This window comes from Pinus tabuliformis, chromosome 4_2 (genome assembly GCF_031772625.1).
Source record: "Pinus tabuliformis cultivar Carrire ecotype Pingquan chromosome 4_2, CPIR1, whole genome shotgun sequence".
Classification (NCBI taxonomy): Eukaryota; Viridiplantae; Streptophyta; class Pinopsida; order Pinales; family Pinaceae; genus Pinus; species Pinus tabuliformis.
Window position 1 is genome coordinate 568,414,066 of NC_142304.1, and position 23,718 is coordinate 568,437,783.

The 23,718-nt window shown below is 35.5% G+C and overlaps 1 pseudogene; it reads right to left on the minus strand.

Annotated features, from left to right (window-relative positions):
- Nucleotides 1-3,754: 3,754 nt before the first annotated feature.
- LOC149170566 (uncharacterized) lies at nt 3,755-4,968 on the minus strand (annotated as a pseudogene).
- Between the last annotated feature and the right edge of the window lie 18,750 nt (nt 4,969-23,718).

Below are 23,718 nucleotides of genomic sequence, written 5' to 3' on the forward strand. Positions count from 1 at the left end.
GTCATCATAATTATCGGTGATTCCTCTCGCGCTTGTTAACAACTTACATCATTGGTTGGTAATCAGGCGATGTCTTTCCATGTTCGACTCCAGAACATTTTTCACATGGATCGACTTGTACTTCGGGCGAAGATTGGACGAGTTTGAAGACCCTGGATCTAGTTTCATCCATTCGGGCCACGATATATTTAGGAAAATAAAGACATCAAATGTACATCATTTCTGCACAGATGATCATCCGAATCAAAGGATGATGGCTCTATCAGAATCATCAGTCTGCCACACAGACGGTTGTCTGTCCTATGTACATGAAAATGAATTTATAAAGCTGAGCATGGGAATGCCCGCCTCAGCTAGATCATGAAAATATTATGAAGATAATGTATTGTATTGTATCTTATTACAGGTCACCTTCCAGCTCGAAAAACCTCGGATCCTCATGATAAAGCATTTCACCCGACATCAAAAGATTAACAGCCTCATGCTTTAGGGGGAAACTGTTATAGACATTTTTGTGCACTACAACCCCAATCATATATTTCCATAAACCAAGGGCTTCTAAGTCCCTAAAAGTGTTGTTTCATACCCTAAAGGAACAAGGTCAGCTGATTACATCATCTCCCAAAAGTTCTCCACAGAAAACTGCTCAGAACTGGTCAAAACTGGACCATATAGGTTGCTCAGTGCTAAGGGTGCGATGCATCTCACCTGCTTAGTGTAAAAGGTGCAATGCATACTGAAAAGCCCTTCTGTAGGGTGTGATGAGAGAGAATGGACAAATAGCTGAGATAGTTTGCGAGGTGGATGATCATGGAATCTTCGAGAAACTTCTCCTGTGACGCTTGCCTCTCTGAATTCGCCCAGGGATGAGTAAGAGATCATCAATCTCCAAGTGGAATCAAGAACTATCAGAGAGAAGACACTAATCAAATCCCAGAAGCTGACTCACCTCCCTGCAATCATTTATATATGGATCCCTCATCCCAGAGATCCAGAGGCTAGAATTTTGAATCTTATAAGGAAGTGCCATTGGTTTCTTGGTGGAATTTCATAGTGTTGGGTGATCTAAGCTTTTCATGAGGTGAAGAAGGGCTTTCATGCTTTGATGATGATGCTGGGTTAGATCAATGGGTTGTAATCCTCTCTTCTAATCTTTATATCAATAAAGCTTTTCAAGTTTTCCTCCTCATTCTTGTATGTCTGATAGTATATGCATTTGTGTGGTAAATATATATATAGTCCTATATTGTTTATGATTGTAGATCTCTGCACTTTGAAGGTATTATGCTTCTTTGACTTTACAGGTACTCTTTGAAGCGGAGTGGTCAAGGGAGAAGCGGCAAAGACCTGTCGGTGAGGAGAAGGAACAAGCAAAGAGCCGAGTGAAAGATCGAGGTTGGTATTCTTTGATCCTCTCCTATCTACTTCTCATAAAGGAAAACGAAAGTAACTTTAATATGTTTGTTTCTAAGATAGCTACCCGTCTTAGTGGGACTAGCAGCTCTGCATAGACACTAGATTTCCTGATAACACTTGGTTTCTTTCTGCACTGAGGTAATTACTTGGAGATATACGAAACCTTCCTTTCAATGATCTTCTAGCTACCTATGTTCCCGAACTTGCTATGGAACCATGTTGAGAAATATATAGGGGAAACATTAGGGTGATTTCTCTTAACTCGACAATTATTTGTGATGTTATAATTATTTCTTCTTCTTGATTATTAAGTTCTTACCATCAAATCAATTGCCATAAACCATGAATATCACAAGCATAAAAACATGAACAAAAGATGTAGGCTCTAAGCCAGGGAAAATCCCCTCCAAGGGGAAAACTAAAAATAAATTCTCTTCTTATAGAATCAATTCATAATGAGACTTCGAGGACCCAAGACCAAGATTGAGACTTCCACTAAGAACCAAGCCAACCATCCAAAAGACTTCTTTCTTCAATGCAAGACAAAATCTTCAAGGGAAGCGAGGAAAAATATTCTTCAGAAACAAGGCTCTTCTAGCCTTTCAGTCTCTTAAGAAAGGACAATATTTTATCTTGCAAGTTTCAGAGATATGCCTAAGAACCGTAGGACTCTCGCATGTGTGAGTTGTAGAAAGAAAAATTTCAAAAGTACGAGCTTTCTATGGGTTCTCCCTTATTTTCTAGAGTTTCCTCTTCCTTCCACAACCTTCACAGCCTTTTTCAATTGCAGATTTAATGCCAAATATGTGTCATACATTTGTGTCACAATAGGTAAAAGTTTGTTCTTTAAATAACCTTTCCAAGAGGGTCGAATAACCCTCTCTAGGACAACATCTTCTAGGCTGGCTGACTTTGTCTTGGGAGTATTATAGACACTTCTACATACAAAATTAATTTTCTTTTCTTGATAAAAATGGTTGAATGGGTCTTTTACAATATGAAAATGAATCTTTGACTCATGTAAACCCTAGAAGCATTAAATGAATGCTTTACCTAGTAGAAAATGACTTAAGCATGAAACCCATGCTTTACAAAAATAATTTCATTTTGATATTTACACAATTTTCTTTCTTATTTTGATAAGTACATAAAAATTACATCATGACATGAGTCAAGTGAAAATTATGAAGACCAAAACTAGTTACATTTTCCAACACTCCCTACAATCTACTCTCAGCTATAGATCTATAACTATCCTCACAACAAACACCACACAAAAAATAACTCTCTCAACCTTCTATTTTCCCATACATTTATACAAAAGAGATAGGGGGACGAATTGGACTAATTCCTCCAAGTTTGGATTGCCAATCGTGGACACATTTACAAAATATTGTCTTTTATGCCTTCTTGGTGGGTCCTAGTTGAAGAAAAACCAAGGGTATGATTACATATGATTATTTAACATATAATCATATGAGAATAGGATGGAGTTGGTTCCTTTGCTGGGTGATTTCTTTTTTTTGGGACGTAGTTTGGGAACGATTGTAACAAAAAAGATACCCTTGAAAGAACCACATGTAGCTCCCAAATCATGCACATTCTAGGGAAGTTTCTTGTGATTCACCTAATTGGGGATGTTGTAGACAAAACCAATGTGGAATTTTTAGATTCTTCTTCATTCCTCCAGAAATAGTGTTTAAAGTTCGTTACTCTATTTCCAACACACTTTGACTGAGACATTGATTGTGAGATAGAGTGTGTGGAATCGACCTGGGTATGATCTAGAAAACATGAAAGCATGTCAACAACTCTAGGAACATAACCCATATCCAAAAATTCCATTTGGATCTAGGTAGATTTTCCAACCTTAGAGGTCAGCTATGGGATTGCATAAGAATTATAGGAAAAAAAAACTAGGAAGAAATCATCATGAATGAAACCAACAATAAACCTTTATAATCCATAAAAAATAAAGGAAAGTAACGACATTTAACCACTTTAGCATTCATAAAATTATTGCAACATATTTATGAATAAAGCTGGTAAGAAGGGTAATGAATGAGGATAGGATGTGGTAAAATGATAGAAAAATAGAGGTTTTGAATGGAAAAAAGGCGACTCAACATCTCCCCCATGACTCTGTTTTTGCATTTTCTCATACAAATAAGGTAGAGTTGGTATTTAACCTTTTTGTGGGTTGAGTTATAGAGTCCGAATTACCCTTAGTGTGATCACATTTTTTTCTTTTATGTTCAGCGTAATAATCCCATTCACTGCATGAGTTTGAAACAATATATTTTTCTCTATTGCTACTCCAAGAAACATAAATGAAATCTCATGAATTTTGTATAGGAAAATAATGTTTGAATTCTAGTGGAAGCTCCTCTTCTAAATAAAGTTGACAAAAAAATTATATTCTCTGAATTTGACAATTGTTTGAACCTGGACCCAAAGTGTTTCAACATAGTTTGTCCCGTACGCATGCAGGCTTGTAAAATCAACAAGTTTGAATTTATTGTGGTTCCATTCGTCATCCAACCTCAAAGGCATAATATAGATGTTTGGTTTACACGATTTATAGCTTGATAATTAGAATCTCTAAGTTGACGATGAACATTCTTTTCATCCAAAATTTGAATCTCAAATTTGAAGTATTTCTTCAAATTCTTGACTATCATCACCAAAGATGGTAGTTTGATACCAAATGTCATAGTCGACCCATGGCATATGGTCCTAACCAATTTCCAGTAGCTAGGCCATAAGGCTTTCCAACTTCAATTAAATTGTGTATAGAGAAGGGGGAATCATCTGAAGGAGAATCTCAAAAACACCACAAGATCTCGATATACTTCTGAGTAAAATGGTCATTGTGTTGGCCTTCACCAAGATCTCTTGAAATGATGAAAAATTAAATTCTAATATAAAAGAATTTTCCCACTACGAAGCATGTGCCCCCACCCAACATCTATGACATAATTTGATTCCTTTGGAAGCAAAAAAATGAGGTTGGTCTTCTACTATTGCATCAGATGCTAGCTCTTGCTTTATACAACTAGAACTACTCTACAATGATGATAGAATCAATTGAATTTGACCAACCCTTCTTTTAATTATTAAATATGGAAAGTGGATGAAGGATATACTAAACACCAATGTTTTTATCTTTGATCTTGATGCTACAGATAGTCATAGGTATACCCTATGATCCTCCTCTTGTTCCTCTTGGGCATGTGATGTATGTTGTGTTCATATTTGGGAAAAAAATTTCTAGAACATTTGACTGCATATCCTCATCTTACAACCTTTTAATCTATCCATTTACAACTATGTGCCAAAATTACAATGGCTTTCTCCCAAGGTTGTAGAGGATTGAAAGAAACCTGAACAAGAAAGTATTCTTGAACACCTTGGTAATCAGTTCATCTCTTCCTGTGTGAAGATTTTGAATATGAGAAGAAGGGATTCTAATTGATGATGAATTTGAAACCCACTGATATCTTCAGTGTAAAAATCCACAATAGGTGCTTCAATTCCATTCTCAACACCCATGGGTTGATCACTACTACCTAATATTTGAAATTCAAGTATCTCCCCATCAAAAAATTCCAGATTTTATTCTATTTCATGACCATCTTGCCCACAAGAATCACATATTTCCTTATTAATAGGTTTTAAAATAGGTTCTGCATGGCCACAAACATCAGAGAGGCAAAGGTATCCAACTTTATCAAGCACTAGATTTTTAACCTTGAAAGGAATCCACTGGTATTGTACAATGCATATAAGTTTCGAAGGATTATATGTTGCCTTATATCTCATTTTCAGACAAGAGTTAATGTAGTATTTTTTATGCATAATTTATGATTGGGGACAAAGGTGAATTCCCTTAACCTAGTGGCCTAGTCTAGAACAACAGATCACAAAGAACATAAATGTTTCATTAGAGAAATTAAAGTATGGGAATGAATCCTACCTCGAATCTGTAGCAAGCTTCCCTTTCCTCCTCACTTGTAAGCTCCAATTGTAGCTCCAAGTGCTATAATTAGAACATGCACACACAACTAAAACAAGCAAAGGATTCACAACATCTAGGTAGCATAATATAACATTTCTATTTAATGAATAAACATGGAATTGAAATACATAAGTGCAAAAATAACACAACAAATATAGGAAAACAAGATACTCTTTGTACTAATAGAAATAGGAGAGAGTTTACAACCATAAATAATAGTTGATTTTGTAGATGACTCCCCAAGTTGACTTGTCCTTTGTTGTCACAAGGCACGCCTGAACGCCAACCATAATGTATGAATATGATGACTCCTTTAGGTTCAAGATAGCAACATAAGGGCACTATCAATCTCCAAAATCCAATCCTGATGCTATGGATGACAATAGATTTATAGGAAAAGGATGGTAGTTTAGGGTTTACCATTATGGTCTTCAGATCCACATATGATGAGAGGATGAGCTCAAGGGATAAGAGGTGAAGTCTCTAAGGTAGGATCAGATAGGATTCAAGCTCTTATCCATGGTAAATAGTTAAAACAACCTTTATAAGCTTCTGGAAGAGGAAGCTTCAGAATATTTTTTAATTTTCCTGAATTTATAGAATCAACACACATGTGGAAGGGATAAACAAGTGTTGGACAACGTTGGTGCCTAAGGGAGAAAAATGCACTGAACATAGGTGACCAAGAGGGAAGGGAGCACTGGGGCTAAAAACACTATTTGAGAAATTTCTTCCAGAAACTCATACTTTTTGGAAGAGTCATGCTTAGGTCTTTGTGAAGGGATGATAACAACATGTTCACAAATATTAATTGATTTGGTTTGCAGGCCTATTGACTAGATGTGATAAAATGGCCTATAATAGATTGCCCCCTAAAGTACAAATTCATAAGGAACAACTGATGACTGAAGTGCTTTACCTTGTGACAAGTCTAGATTAAGAACAATTGGTCGAGATCATCATTTGTTAGAATAATTTTCATCATGATATCACTCCTGAGGGAGACATACCCATGCTCAACACATAAGCTAACATTACATGTACAATGATAAAAAATTCTCGTCCACTGATGACAGGGAGTGGACCCATGATTGGATGACTATCTCAACGATCATGATCATAATGCTTTGTAACCTTGCATTAATCTTGAAAGTGGCACCCCAGATGGATGGAACTAGATCCGGGTATGTTATCTCATTCACTTGATCATCTAATGTACGAGTCTAACCATGCAAATAAATGAGTTGGATTTGAGAATGATAGACACCATTTGATTACTGACCAATGCTGTAAGACACTAAAATGCGTGAGATAAACCAATGATGATGATAATGGATCTCAAGGTAATATAGTACAATATGTATAGTGTGAATGAATTGAGTTGAAGTCAAACACCACACATAATATTCTAGTCGAAGGCTAATGATGAAAACCTATCGCCGAGAGAAAGGAAACTTGCCATTGATGTATGCAAGCCCCAACTTACTTAAGGGATTTTCTAAGTCAACTTCTTGGATAATGAGCTAATGTTGATAGGAAGCAACCTGTCACAGGAGGGCCTTTACGTATCCCTCATCAACGACATGAAACAAGTATCAAGATTTGAGACAAAATCATGTTGATGTAGAGTTGGCTCAGGAATGATAGACATGAGTGAAGGCTTAGGAGTATCGTAGTAGATATTAACTGAAACAGTTCTCTTGAACATATCGGCGACACTTTATGGAGTTGGAAGTATTTACCCAAAACCGAATATGGAGGATTTTAACACGATGTGATGAACCAAAGAGGCAAGCAGATTTCCCAACCCAATAGTCACAGAGATGAAGTGAGAGAGTGTCATGTTCAAGAGCGACTCACTGCCATAATAGGTGAGGTACCCTATTTTCCCATTTTTCGCAACAATTTTTGGTCAGTACCTCTTTGTTTTTGACAAGATTGAGAACCACTACATGCACAAGTTGGAGCACATGTTTTATGCAGGGGCACGGGAGGAGCTACAAGATCTCAACACAGTTGAAACTCTTGTAGCGTTCGAGCATCACGTCAAGGGATTGACCCAGAGCATACTAGAGACTAGGGTCAATCAGATCTGTATGATACTACAACGTTAAACCATCGAGGTTCCTGAGCACATTAGTCAACTACTGTGCAAAGTAGCTCGTGCAGTTGTCTGTTACTGTGAGCACCATCAGTATTAGTCTACTAGGATGCCATAGAGCCATATTTTGACTACATATATTTTGATATGATAGGTTGTGTGGCCATATGTGTCTCAAGCACAAGTTTTTGTAAAACCAATATTTTATATATACAACTATCTACCTATTTGTGTTTATTATGTTCTCTATTATCTCGTTTAATATATGTTATGTGGATTGAATTTTACTTTACACGTGTCATAAATATCTGTTTAAAACATGATTTTCCAATGCATCTGTCAACGTGTTTATACTTTTAGGAATGTTTTCATATTGGATATAATCAAAATATCTTTTTAGAAGGTGAACCCTTAAAAACATACAAAGCGTAGTTGGAATTCTTACTGAATATACATTAGTCAAGTGTAGTACTACAAGTTGTGAGTTGAGTTTGACCACTATACGATGGATACCATAAGAAATAACATTAGACAACAACTCAATCACTGCGCTATACTCAGTGAAGTTATTAGTAGAGCACCTGATACAAATCCCTTGTAAGCTCACTAACTCGCCACTAAGAGCATAAATATCCCATGTTGCGATGGAAATTTTTTGAGTACTACAAATAACGCCACCTGCATAACCAAGATATGGTTGAAGGCACACCGACATTTGAAAACCAAATTTAAATCATGATTAACAAAGATGGTAGGAAACTCCGAAGGGAACACATTGCAAGCTTTCTCAACACACCTATAGGCAATATGCACACAATGACTATGTAAAAATGATTTAAGCATAGTATTTTTTGAGGTAGAACCCATTTTTAGGTTGCACCAATGGAACTCCATCAAAATCAATAAGCCCGTAGGCCCCTTTTTCAAGGAAATGTTTCGCTATGTACAAGCCTAGCCACATTGGCTCAAAATTCCCGGAACCTAACTTATCAGATTCCTGATCATAAAATATGACAAGGTCACCTTTCGAGAAGGCACAAGGCTTAAAATTATTATTGTATTGCACCTTAACATGTCTCTTGTGGGCCTCATTGGTCATTGGGACATCATGTCATATTTCATATAAGAGTATTATATGTAAGAGATGCTATTCTTCTACAGAAGTGGCGGGGAGGATTTTGTCAATAAGTTGTGGAGATGGAATCTTGCAATCAATAGGAAGGATTGCTTATAGACCATACACCAATTAGAATGGTGTGAAATGAATAACAGTCCAGAAAAAGATTCGATATGCCCACAAAGATGCATAAATGATGAGATGCCAATCTGATTTATGGATCCCTATCATGCGCTGTAGCATTGTTTTCAAAACTTTGTTGATAGATTCAACTTTCCCATTTTCCTGTGGGTGATAGAGAGTCGAGCTTTCATGGAAAGTCCCAATTTGGGAGTAAGATCAACCATCATGTGATTTTGAAAGTGGTTCCCATGGTCTGTCACAATAGCTTGTGGTACACCGGACCTTGCAATGATGTGATTGAATGGGAACAAAGAATTTGTTTCACTGGTGTTATTATATGTAGCCATCACCTCGGCCCACTTGGTAAAATAATCTACCGCCACAATGATGTAGCCATGCTCCCTGGTCGAGTGAGTGCCACATGTCATAAAGTCAATGCCCCATTGTATGAAAGGTCCAACGATGATAACATGATGTAAAGGAGCAAGTCGAGCGTGGGTTTTACGATCACAGATCTGGCAGGCATGACACTTTTGGACCACGAGGATGCAATCTCAAAACATAGTAGGCTGAAATTATCCAACATTGAAAATATTCTATGTGGTGGCGTAACCAGACATTTGTCCACCACATGCCCAAGAATGGCATTCATTTAGAGCTTTCTCCACCTCCTCATGAGTGAGGCACCATCTAAAAATCATATCGATACCATGATGATAATGGGTGTTTCCAATTATAATATAATTTTTAGCCCGGTATCAGATATGTTACTAGTCAAAGTGAGAGGTATTGGGCTGGAAAGTCTAGTTTTGGAGATATATGATGATGTCTCCATACCATGGGTTAGATGGATGTATCAGGAACAATGACTTGTTTAGAAGAGAATCGTTAGATGTCATTTTAGTTTCAGAAGTGGGAAGGTGACAGATCAGTTTGACAAAGACTAAGGATTTATTGGATTTGGACTTGATGAAATCCAAATCGAACTCCCATAGAATGACAATCCATTTGGAGTACTTTCCCCCAGAAATTTTAGTGACAAGATGTATGTATTGGGGTTGCATTAAAAAACAACCATAGTTTTTCGAAACAGAATGTAGTGGTGAAACATTTGGACAACTTAGACAACTTCCAAAGCTAACATTTCAACGTGAGTATATTTTATTTCTGTGTTTTTTAATTTTCGACTCAAATAATAAATGGGATGTTCGTCCCCTACATCGTCCTCTTGGACCAATACCATGGCGATGGTATTAACTGCAACAGTGAGGTACAAGAAGTAATCACATTGATAATCTGGGGGATACAACAATGATGCCAGAAACAAAACATATTTCAAAGCATCAAATACCTTTTAGGTAGTGTCATCCTAATAGAAGGGAACCCCTTTCTTCAACAATTGAGTAAATCCTTTGGTCAATTCAAAATAATTTGGAACAAATCTCCATAGAAAGTTATCCTTCCCTTGGCATCATTGTAGTTGAATGAGAGAGGAAGGAGCAGGAAGATCGAGGATTTCCTAGACTTTAAGTGGATCAATATGAATTCCTTGCTTTGACACTATGAATTCGGAAGTCGACTAGAGTGAAAACAAATGACACACTTGCGTGGATTGAGATTGATATGATAATGTCGACAATGTAAAAATATAACCCTGAGATGCTTGGGATGATCCACATAATGTTTTGAGTGGATAAAATACGTTTGTACAATGTGTTTGATGTCATGGTAGGCATAATTCATTGCCCTCTAAAAAGTTTCCCTAACATTTTTCAAACCAAAAGGGAGCTTTCGATTTGAAAATGTGCCCCGTGGACAGATAAATATAGTTTTATGTTGGTATGATGGGAGAATGTTGATATGGTTATAGTCGGATAATCCATCGATAAACAAAAATACTTCACTTTCAGTGTAATATTCAACAATATGGTCGATAAACGAGGTATGATAATTGTCCTTAGGACAAGCATGACTAATGTCTCGATGATCAATACACACATGAATTGTTCCATGTTTCTTCATGATAGGAACAATGTTCAAAACCCAATCAGATAGGGGTATTGGGTAAATGAAACAAGCGCAGAGAATTTTTTTCAACCTCTGCCTTAATAGAAACAACATTCTTAGGATGGGCTGACCATAAGCACTACCAAACTCGTTTAGCATCTGGATATGTTTTGATTTCATGTACAACAATATTCAAATACATATCTGGCATATCTTCATATGACCAGGTGAAAACGTTTCAGGATTCCTGGAAAAGGGTATAGATCTTGACCTCATCGAGAGAGAAAGATGCACCAATGTGGACATTCTTGATAATTCCAGGCTTAATCAAAATATCAAGAGGGATAGTCTCTTTAATATTAGATAAAATCTTCTCGGAATAAATTTCGTGGATAAATATAGAATTTGTAGATATCTCAATGATAATGGTTGAATAAATATCACTAACATTATCCTCGAAGGTATCAGGCAAGGAGAAATGATGGTGATTATCGTCCCATGGTGCATCATTTGGCCTCATGATCTCCATGATGCTCTCATTAGTAGAAAATTTACTAGAGAAAGGATCAGAATATGAGCCATAATCTAAGGAGTGATCGACCCAATTGATCGAAGAGGAGAAATTGGAGGATGTCAAACATGCCGAATAGATAAATTCATATTTGATCTCACCAAAGGTACCAATATTAGAAGCATATGACACTATCCAAGGATCAAAAGGAATAGTACAATAGGATATCATGTTGATATAGGAAATAGGGGTTGGGTTTTTAGGGGAAGGAAGGGGATAAGGAGGAGGAGGAGGACAGAAAAAGGTTCCCATAAGGGAAGAATCCTTAAGAAATCCCACTCCAACATGTTGATATGGTAGTGGAAATTCACCCACAAGAGGGATGCTTCTGGTAGTTTGAGAATTATTGGCAAGGAAAGAGAGTTGGTCAATGGCTACAATGATCCCTTGGTGAAGGAAAGAAATCATTCTAAGATAGGTTGAAAAAACAACAACCATAGCATAAACCCATGTATGGCCCAGTAAAAGGTTATAATCTAATGGTCCGTCAATAACTTCGACTTCTCCTGACACCATCTTGCCAACTAATTCAACTTGTAACAAACTCAAAATTCCATAAGGCTTGAAGCCTCTTCCATAAAAAACTTTGAGAGTAGTCAGTGACTGATTGAGTTGAGGAGAACCAATGGCTTTCCAACAAGAAAGGGACATGATACAGGTCGAAGCTCTTGATGGGCCTCTAAATTAGACACAAATTAAGACTCATCTAACCTTTATTGGGTTCTTGAAGGCTATATTAAACCCCTCCTTATACACTTAATAATGTTTTTTTTCTTTAATATGTTCTTAGGAAGGTTTAGAGATAATTGCATATTATGTGCCTAATATTTTTTTTTTGAATAATATTGATATTGGAAATATTATGAAGATTTGGAGGAGGAGATAATCTAGGGACTTGCTCCCTACTATAGGAGGATCGATATTGGATAATAAATGAAAAAAATATCATGAAATCATTGACAAATTTTGGAGCTCCAGTGATTGAGAAAATCTAGGAATGTGTTCCCTATCATTTAATGCAAATTCCTAGTGTTGGGAACAAGATCCATTTTTTGAGGGATTTTGGAGGGGAAATATGCCTACTTTCAAGGAGAATTCTTCCTCATCACTTTGTATAAGTACCAATTCGAATTTTCCTCTAGAGGCATGTATTTCTTAGTCTTCTTGTGGAGAAAACTTGTATTTTGGCGGCTTCACTTTCATTTCTAGCAGGGATGTACTTGGATTGATTCAGATAATGAATTTTGGTGCCATTTTTGGCTTCTAAAGCTTGATATCCTTCATAATACTCTATGTATCCTTGGGCTTTTCTATCCTAGGATCCTCAGAGCCCTTTTGTATAATTTTATTTTCTTCTTTTCACTTCTTATTCACATACATCTCTTATTCTTGTTTTTCCTATTTATGCATTTAGTATTGATGATTTTTTTGTTGTAGGATTGGGTTAAATGGTTGAAGTGAGTTCTTTTGTAGGTTATTTACATATTCACAAGCATGATTTCATCCTTGGAACATATTTGGAAGGTCATAGTAATCATTGAGCTACTTGGATTAGTTTACTTATTCATAAATCTAAAATTTCTGGAAGTCCCTTGTAGCAAATAGTAGTAATTTTATGATATTTTTCACAACATGTTAATGGGTTTCATTTGAGTTTATTCCACTTTAATTATATCATAAAAAAATTCAATTTAATAACAAAATTTACCCCATTTCATTTTCACTTGATTAGGTTAGACATTTGATAGGTCAACTAGCTCACTAGTTCTCGAATTTCTAGAATTTAGACTAGTATTTTTTTGCTATTTTTTAACACGTGTGAATAAGGTTGTTTTGGAGTTCCGCTTGGAATGGAGACCTAAGAAATCCTACTCAATAATTTTTTTTCCCATCCCATTTTCATTTGATTTACTTGGTCATATGGTGATTTCTCTCCTCCTGTAGAATTTTTGTCTTCTCTTGTAACAATCTGTCCCTTCTTGTAGAAAACTTGTAACACCACTTCCCTTCATCAGTTTTGATACCCATTGAAATTATGACTTAGTCTAGATGAATAATGATCCCCAACTATTATTTTATGATTAGGAGAAGCTCCTAATCCACTCCATCTCTTCCTTTTATTCACTGCAAAAACATAGTAGAATTAGTTTCTTTATCACAAGTATGATGCAAGTAGGTTACTGATTTACACACAAGTGTGAAATAGGTAGATGGTAAATGCAATTATTATTGGTATTTTGATAAATTATGCAAGATAAAATAACTTTATTTCTGCAAGTAGATTAACATTTTTCCTTTCATGAATATATCAGTTAACATTTACAAGCTAAGCAAGTAGCATTTTCATTTCTTGCAAATAGAGTAACAATTCCATTTTTGCTTTGATTTCATGACATTCACTCCATTACATCAGATCAAAAAAGGAAGGACACCTTGTATTCTGCACATATAGTGCTAATATCTGTTAAGTTTGTACCAACCTCGGGTTGATAATTAAATTTGGTAGCCTTGGGATTTGCAGCCTTCTTGTTGCAATAATGAGGCTCATCAATTTTTTGTGCCATTGTTGGGATGTGTCAACGTATGCATTATTTTTTTCCATAGTTGATTCATTTATTTTAATTTATGCAAAAACAAAAAAATGCATTAACAATATTTTAAAAACATGAAATTGAATTTCATTAGCATTCTTATGCAAAAAAAATAATTCTCTAACACCAATCCCCCCATTTGATCACGTGGTGTAGTAAGAGCCACATCACCATCTACTTTTGCAGCTAGAAGAAGAAGAGGTGGCAGAGAAGATAGAAGAAAGGGATGAATATGATAACAATGAAGAAGATCCTCTTGGATTTCCTATTCAAGATATTGATGTCAGTGTTCATATGAAGATCATCCCTCCATATTTCCTTCCCAACTTCCATGGTATGAGGTCTAAAGATTGGGAAACCTTTCTCTTTGAATTTGAAATCCTTTGTAGATCTTATGGTTACTTACTAAACACTCAAAATTTGAGATTGTTTCCAACAACATTGAAGGATGAAGCTCTTAAACGGTCATGAGTTTAGGGACTAATTCAATAAAACTATGGAATGATATGCAAAAGATATTTCTAGAAAAAGATAAAGATCATGATAATAAAGAAGAAATTTTTAGAATGAATCAAAAAGAAGATGAGAGCCTTGAGGATCTAATAGAGAGGTTCATGTATAATTTTAAGAGGGAAAAATTACATCATTTAGGATTCGACACACTGAAAACCCTCTTACTTAGAACAATTAGGGATGAGTAGATTGATCTCCTTGATCTCATGAGTAGAGGTGATGTATACCAATTATCATTTGAAGAAATTTCTGAATTATGAAAACACATATCAAGAGGAAGGGAAAGAGTAAGTAAATCAACATCAAGATTGGTAAGTCAAGCTAAACTTGGAAATTTGTTTGATGACTTTAAAACATAAATTCTTAGCAATCTAATTGAACAAATAGAAATGTTAAGAATGCAAGATGTGTAAAAATAAGATGCTGATATTTGTGTTGTCCATGCATAATCACATGCTATTAAATATTTCCCATCATTACTAAGGTTGAAGGAAGTTTACCAAGAGGACAATGGAGCAAGTCAAACATCAAAGCAACTATGTTATGTAGCTCTAAGAGGACCATGGCAACTTAGTCAACCTCGTATGATGTAAGAACCTAATTTAGAATTTCAAGGTTATGCACATCCATCTCGAAGTAATTGGAACACACCCTTTCTTTGGCAACCTTTGCCATCTCAACTGTAAAACCAATCTTGGCAACAAGGTTGGCAAGGACCTCATGGAACAAATGCACGATATCCTCAATATTTTCCTCAATATCCTCCATACCCAACTCCATACTTTCCCTACCATCCACCTCCACCTCCACCAAAACCACAACCCCAACCACATCCATCTCAAAAATCCACTCCCACTCAACTACCTGTACAACCATTTCCAAACCCACATAAGGAAATAATTCAAGCCAATTACAATGTTGAGGTACAACACTTCCTAACATCTCCTCTTGATCTAAATGGTATTCATATTAACTCAAGAAGAGTATTACAAAAAATATATTTTCTTGATGTCATTGAAGGACAACATTTAGAAAAATAAGATTCAAATGAGAAGACCAAAGAATCATGGGATGCACTTGATGAAGAGCAGACATCAGAATCAGAGATTGAGAAAGTTCCCTCATGTTTACCATCAAATCCTCCATGTGTTCAAGAGAATAATCAACAAAAAGAGGAAGATTTGAATGTCATGATAGAAGAGGACATAGAAAGAGATACAAATGTGAAAATGGACCAGGGGAATCACAACTATATTGAAATATGGTTCCAGACAATCATTAAGTTGTAGTAGCACACTCTTCTTCAACAATTCCTGATTTCATCTCAATCAAAGCAGTTGGTCTCTCATATTAAGGTACATGTCAAAGAATATATTTTGAGCCTACACATGATTTTATCTATCATCTTGATGTGCACATGTATCCATTGGAAGTATTCCTATACTTGAAATATTTTTTGTTTTCTTCAAGTAGAGTAAGATAGAAAAAAGAAATAAAAAATGGAAAATGAAAAAATAAGAGAAAAAATAAAACCTTAGGTGAAAACCTCCTATGAGCTGTTGAGATTGGCTCATTGATTGAAAATATCCATGAGGAAGTCAATGGGTTGGAAAAAGAGAAAAAGAAAAGAACCTAGGTGAAAATCTCCTTTGAGGCACCTAGGAAAACCTACTAGTTGAAAACCCCATTGAGGTAGCTAGTAGGCCTAAAAGAAAAAAAATGAAAAAATGAAAAAAATTTCTTTTCTCCATGTATCTCTCTCTGATGAATGTAGGTTCTCTCCAACCTTTTCAAGCAACAAAAATAAGTTAGCTACCAAAAGAAAAGTAGATCAAAACTCTAGTCAAAGAAAGTCAAACTAGGTTCTTTTCTACTCCTTTGCTTAGATGCTCGAATAGGACCAAGACCATATAAATCCATTACCCTAATCCATTTCCAACATCCACTCACCATTCCGAAGCCCTTCTCATGCATTTTCCTCATTGTCCTAAAATGCTATAGGAGGGCTCTGTTTTTCTACAGGAGGCCAAAATAGGTAGAGCATAAAATTGTTTTTGTCATATATTTAAAACCATGCATCCATTGGCCAATTTGTTTAATGGGGAGAGGCATATGGATGATGGTAACATGCATAAGAAATTTCAACAAATTTCATTGCACATTTTTCAAGAAAGCGACCTCTATCACCTACAACCATTATTAATTTTTCTCGAGATTCATGCATCCATTGGCCAAGATGTTTTATGGGGAGGTGCATAAGGATGATGGAAACATGATCAAAACATTTCAGGTCAATCTAGTCTACCATTTGAGAGATATGGATAAAACAATTCTGTTACAGGAGGCTGTCCTGAAATGCTATAGGAGAGACCAAAATTGCTATAGGAGGCATATCCAATTGGAGAAAGAGGCCAAAAGGTCATGTATTCTTTATGAAATGTTGAGATAGGTCCACCATAGCCTCACAATTCATTTTCCACACCACTTTACTTCTTCTCCACTCTCATTTTCATCGTTGTGAATGAAAAGAACCCATTTTCACCCCTTCTTCCATCCCTTCCACCAAAAAAAGGCCTATGATCCTTGTCAACAGATTAAACATGAATTATCAATATTTTAAAGGAATAACCTGAAGGAAATTATGATCTTAGTAGGGTTTATGTGACTACTATAAGAAGATACATAGTCCCATAATAGTCTGCACGTCCCCTGTCGGACCATTGCTAGATTTCCAGATCCAGAAATAAACCACCATGGAGAATTTGGAGATGATAACTTGGATCCTCAAGCAGCTAAAATAACTTATGTTAGTTTCTGCAAGATTCCTTATCACTTAGAAAATAACAACATCAGATCCAAAGAACATCTGCATGAAGGACAAACCTACATCATCAAACATCAACCAATAAGAGAATATTAAAAAAATACATATCTTTCTCAATAAATTATAGAAGACATTCACACCAACCTTACCTATTTTTAGAAATGACACATGATCAGCTACAACACTCACATCAAGAGCATCTCAGGAGTTAAGAAACAAAAATAGAAATAAAACCTAGAGGACCTCCAACAGATTACCACATGTAGCTTCAAGATCATCAAAGGCAACCTCCACAACTACAACAACATCTTGCACAAAAGAAAGACACTAATGGTAAGACACAAGTATAAAAATCTCTAACCTAGCCCTTAGAACCTATTCTAGCTTAAGAAAACATTAAAAATGTGAGAAAGAAAGGTCTTTTATAGCCAAATTTAATAGTAGGAAGCCTCGGTCTTATCTAGCAAGTCACTTAACTTTTCTCCAAAGGACATCCACACATGTGGGAGATAAATGAGACAAAAGTGAAAAAAATACTTAAGAAAGTAGGATGTTATCATGGATTTCAAAAAGTATTTGGGGGCCAACTCAGTTAACTCAAAGCACTTTGAGTTTATTTTGCATGCAATGAAAAAAAGAGAAAAAAAAAATTGAAAAAGAAAGAAAAGAAAAAATAATGGAAAAATTCAATAAAAATAAATAAATAAAAGAATAAAAAGGTGTACCCACCACCTCTTGGCATGCAAGGAGTAGATGCTACGAGATTTATGTTGGCTGCTATAGGAGAAAAGAAAACTGCTATAGGAATAAAATATTTTCTACAAGAAGCTAACAGAGTGCTACGGGAAGGTAAATTTCACCCAGAACAACCACTAAATCCTTGGGAAGCAAGGAAATATTCATGGGAAAAGTAAGTAAAAATTTCTTCTCTCCAACATTTGGCATAAGGATTCCAAAAGCACCTCAATCATTGAGAAAAAGTACTTTGCAAATTTACAGTTTGGATTCTAGTAAGAGAAAGTAGTTGGATTGGTTAAGCATTTGCTTAAGAATATGGTGTGTTGAATAGGGAAAGGGTGCATGTTGTATTTTTTATTTCCTCAACCTTGAAACAAGACTGTCAAAAGTTATTCTTCTACAACAACCTCCACTACATAGGAACCTACAGGGGCTATAAAAAGTGCTACAAGAAAGTCATAGGTTGCTACAAGAAGCTTGTTAATGGACATAATTGTCCTCAAACAAGGAGGAAAGAATCATGAGGGAAAGGGTAAGTGAAAATTTTCTCCACCAATACTTGGCATGAAAACCCTTAAAGCTCTCCCAATTATCAAAAGCATAATCTGTAGCTGCCACATAATTAAATATCAATAAGAAAGATTAGTGAATTTGTGTCATTAAGGATACAATATCTTGGGTTGCATGTTGAGTTCTACCTTCTCCTCAGCATCATAATTTGAACATTTATTCTACCTTTGTTTCCATAAACACTCTCACACTTGTAGTAGAAAAGGGAAACTCCTTGTTTCACATTGGTAAAAGTAAACAGATACTTTCGAAATACTAAAACCAAGAGGGAGAATCAATGGGATGATGGGAAATTGAGATAAACATAAATCTTATAATCTACAGGTTATAAATGCATATATGAACATAGGTGTTTGAAACTTATATGAGAATCACCAAGAATGTTTAATGCATCCTCATAGTAGTTGCAATAACAATTGTTAGCTCATGCATTCATTAACGATTCATCAACTAATAAAAAAATATCAAGATCCATAGCTAGAACCATGCTTATAACCAACATATAACCATACTAATAACCATGATGGAACAACCATAAAAGCCACATAATAACAAGTACAAGTACTCATAGAATACAATAGGAAAATAAATCTTATTAACATATACAAAATCCAACCAAGTCAGGGACTTCCACGTACCACTTGACCATATATTGAGCTGAAGCAAATATTTCTTTCATCCAATCGCCCTTGTGCCATATTTCAAGCATGAATGTGGGACTCAATGCATAAAAAATCGGGGCTTCCCAGAGATTAATCTGCCTCCACTCTCATGCTCTCATGATCTCATCAAAACTGATCAAGATATCACATAAGCAAACCAAAACATAAACAACTAGGGCTTCCTGGAGATTAAATCACCTCCACCCTCAAGCTACCATGATCCCGCCAAAACCAGTCAAAAGATCACTAAGCCCAATACAAGCTTCGATGCCTCATAATTTATTCACCATTACCTTGAGGATTTTCCTTGTCTCCACCCACCTGTTGAGGGATTCCTAGAGATTAAACCACCTCCATCCCCAACCCTTAGGAATTTTCTTGAGACCACCTCACCTGGTTCCAAAACCATTCGACAATCCAAAGACCAACCAAATAGAAGAACCCCATCACACCATGACTATTCGGAAATGGAAAGGCAAGACTGAAACCATTGTCACACCCAAAAAAGCCCATGCCAATGACAACAAGAGAACCAAATACACAAATGCATATACCACGCATTCAAAAACTAGGTAGGAAATCACACATGCAACCTGTTACCTTCAAGTCTTCTTGTTGAAGCTGCTTGATCCAACCTTCCCTTTTCCTTCCTTTTCCCTCCTTTTCTTTCCATTTCTTGCTTGCTTGTTTTACCCTCTTGGTGCTCTTCTCTCCTTGAAACTAATTCCAAATCCAAACTGAAAAAAGAAGAAGCTATGAACTAATCCTTAGAATATTTTTTGTCATTAAGGCCTCTATTTTCTTCATTTTCCTCTAGTTTTCCTTCAATTTCTCCTCATGCAAATCTGTGACCTTTCATATCCCTTTCTCCTATTTTCTTTTATTTTCATAAATAAAATGCAAATTAATGGCTCTTTTCATTTTCCAATTTTCTCAACCATAATAAACCAGAAGTGACACCCACTAGGATGTTTTTCTCAACATTCATCTTGGAATACATGTCCCATGACCTTGGTCATGTTTTTCCTTTATTATCCTTTATTACATGAACTTTTAGCCCGGGGCCATTATACTTAAGATGTAAAAGTTTTAATATTTCATGCACAATGAGATTAATACTCAAACATGTGAATGACTTTAATGATTATGCTATATGCTTCTCGACATGACTTAATAGTACAACATAAGTGCCATTAAATGCCTATTAAATTGCATCCTAAAGGCCACAATTAGATCGAACATGATAAAGTTTGATTATGATTATCTAGGGTTTCAAGGGTGCACGAGTGAGGTGGTAATGGAATAAACCCTAATGCATTTGAATGAATGAGGACCATGGTGGAGTGTCGTTACAAACAAGACACTTGTTAATCATTTAGAATATATCCCATGAAAAAACATAAGACCCATAAATGTGCGAGATAGTCTCAGTTAAAGAGAATGATAAACAAACCCTAATAAAAGGATGCAATGGTGAGCATTAAAAATATTTCTAGGACATTGGAGAATTTGACTAATCTGAACATAGGCATAATGTTTAGGACCTTGAGCAAGCAAGGGGACCCAAAAATTTTGGTGATAGGCCAAAATTTTTGGTGGTGTTGTAGCAGCTACAACATGATGAAGTGTGTGATATGCCAACATAATAAAGGAGAGAATATCAAGAACCTATGCTCCTTCAACCATTAGTTATACTAAGCCAACATTGGGAATAAGTTTCAATGGATTTTATTACAAGTTTATTCAAATCTGAACAAAAGAGTGTCATTATGGTAGTGGTAGACCGAATGAAAAAGTATGCCCACTTTTTTTCCCTTTCTCATCCTCTTAAAGCAAGTATTGTGGTAGAAGCATTCATGGAAACAATAAAAAAGCTACATGGAATACCAAAGATTATTGTAAATGATAGAGATCAAATTTTCATTGGAAATTTTTGGACTGAATTATTTTCTTATTTGGGTACTCAATTGGCTCACATCTCATCTTACCATCCTCAATCTCATGGTAAAACTAATGTTGTGAATAAATGTTTAGAAGGATATATATGTTGCTTTGCATTTGATAACAAACAAAATGGGTCAAATGGCTTCCCATGGAAAAATTGTGGTACAACACATCCTTCCATACTTCATAAAAAATGTCACCATTTATGACACTTTATGGGTATCATCCTCCATCCATCACATTACCCTTGAAAGGGACTATTAAGGCTCAAGAAATAGAGGACCAAATCCAACACCAACAAGAGGTTCTCAAGCTATTGAAGGATAACTTGGTTATGACACAAAATAGTATGAAACAACAAGCAAATCAACATCACAATGAAATGGAATTTGAAGTGGAGGATTAAGTATTTGTCAAGCTACAACCATATAAACAAATGCCCCTCAAACAAAAAAATAAGGACAATAAATTAGCTCTGAGATATTATGGTCCCTATAAGGTGTTGCCAAGGATTGGAAGTATGGCCTACACATTGGAGTTGCCTCCATCTTCACATGTACATCTAGTCTTCCATGTTTCTTTCTTAAATAATGCCATTGGTGATAAGGTCCTAGTCCAAACTCGCTTACTAGAGATTAATGAATAAAGGAAAATAACACTAGAACCAAAAACAATTTTGGAAACAACAACTAAGAAGCTGAGAAATCAAGAAATTATTGAGTACCTCACCAAATGGAAGAACCTACTAGAGGAAAAAGTGCCACGGGAAGATAAGTGTTTCTTGTAGAAACACTTACATATAGTCAAGTGTTGAGGACAACACTTTTTTGAAAAGGAGGTTGTTGTTAAGCCTTATATAAGCTCCATGTTAACCCAAAAAACCCCTTATTAATACCTATATATTGAGTGATTACATTTCTATTGCTATATTGTTATGTAGGCTAGAACCGCTCATGGTCACATTCTATTATAATTGTATTCCTTTGCCTCCTATATATACTAAGGAGACGTAGCCTTAGGTACCTCAATTATTTTCTTGTTCATTATATTTATTATAAAAGGAGGTTCCCCCCTCGAAGTGGACTATAATTATTGGTTTATTATAATTTCTAAGGTGCAAGGATCATAACATTAATTCAAATATGTAACTCCCACTATGCCTTTAATATGTAGCTCTATATGCTCCCACCTATCTAAAAAAACATGACAACTTAGTAATTGAACATGGTTTGCACACAAAAGGTAAACACATCCTAGTTAAAAAACACACAAAATACTTGGAGTCAAATTAAAATTTGAGCCCTGATTACATATTACATAGCTTCTCAGGGCTTAGCCGCCTTCTTAGACTTATCTACATTGTATTGGCCTCCCCTCGCAACACTCACATGTTTCATATAAATACCAATAAATAAAAACAAACACTATCATTTACATAATTTGAGGAAATCATGCTCTCCTACCACGATGTAACTTCTAGAGGCTTCCAAATATTACTTATGATTTACATCATTTGAGGAAATCATGTCCTCTTGCCACATTTCTCCTTCTAGATGTTTCTAAATATTAGATACTATTTGGGGGAGGGGGCGGGTGGGAGGGTTATGCTTCTGCATCAGTCCCACTCTCATCCTTTTTGTTCGTTTAGTCTTCAAGCCACTTGTATTGTCCCCCACCCCCTTAACTCCCTATGCACACAAATTTTTGATTAGTGGTCAATGACCCCAATGGCTCACGTGTCACTGCTATGATTTGCAAGGTTCTACCCTTAGTGCTTATTGACGCGAGTTTTATGACCTTTGTCGACAAGGGAGAAGTGACCCATACCATATCTCTTTAAATAGCCCTAGTTGTTTGGTGTGGTCATTATTGATGTGTTTTAAGGCTCTGTCGACCTTTTGGCTCCTCCTCTTACCAAGAAAATACAAGGGCTTAATCCTATTATTATCCTACAGTTAACCTAAAACTACTACTTATGTTAATCTATCTATTTAAGCTAAGGGTTAATGAATCAATTAAAATAAATAACATGTCAGAACATATAATACAAAATATACACTATTATAATACAAAGAATATAAAATCCAAAAAACAACGTAATTGGGGAAAATATATGTAAAGATGGATGTATATTGTGCTAAATGTTTCAGATGCAAAGTACGTACTAATCCTAAACTAAAAATGCAATTATAAATCTAGTAATATTTATAGTCCTTGATGATATAAAATAAAAGATGAAAACTATGAAAATGTAAGTCTTCAACTCCTTTTAAATAGAGTCAGATCAAACTAGGCTTGTTTAAATAATAAAGCATCAAGAATTACATCACATGCAATACTAAAAATTAACTAAATAATACTTAGCAATCTGCATGCTCGATTGAATGTAAATGGAAATACTACTATAACTATTTCCAAATATCGAATAATGTTTCAATCATCTATGAGTCACATCAATAAATAAATAATGACATATGAATACACATTAGAAATAGCTATAACATGTTAATTTAACTCATCTAA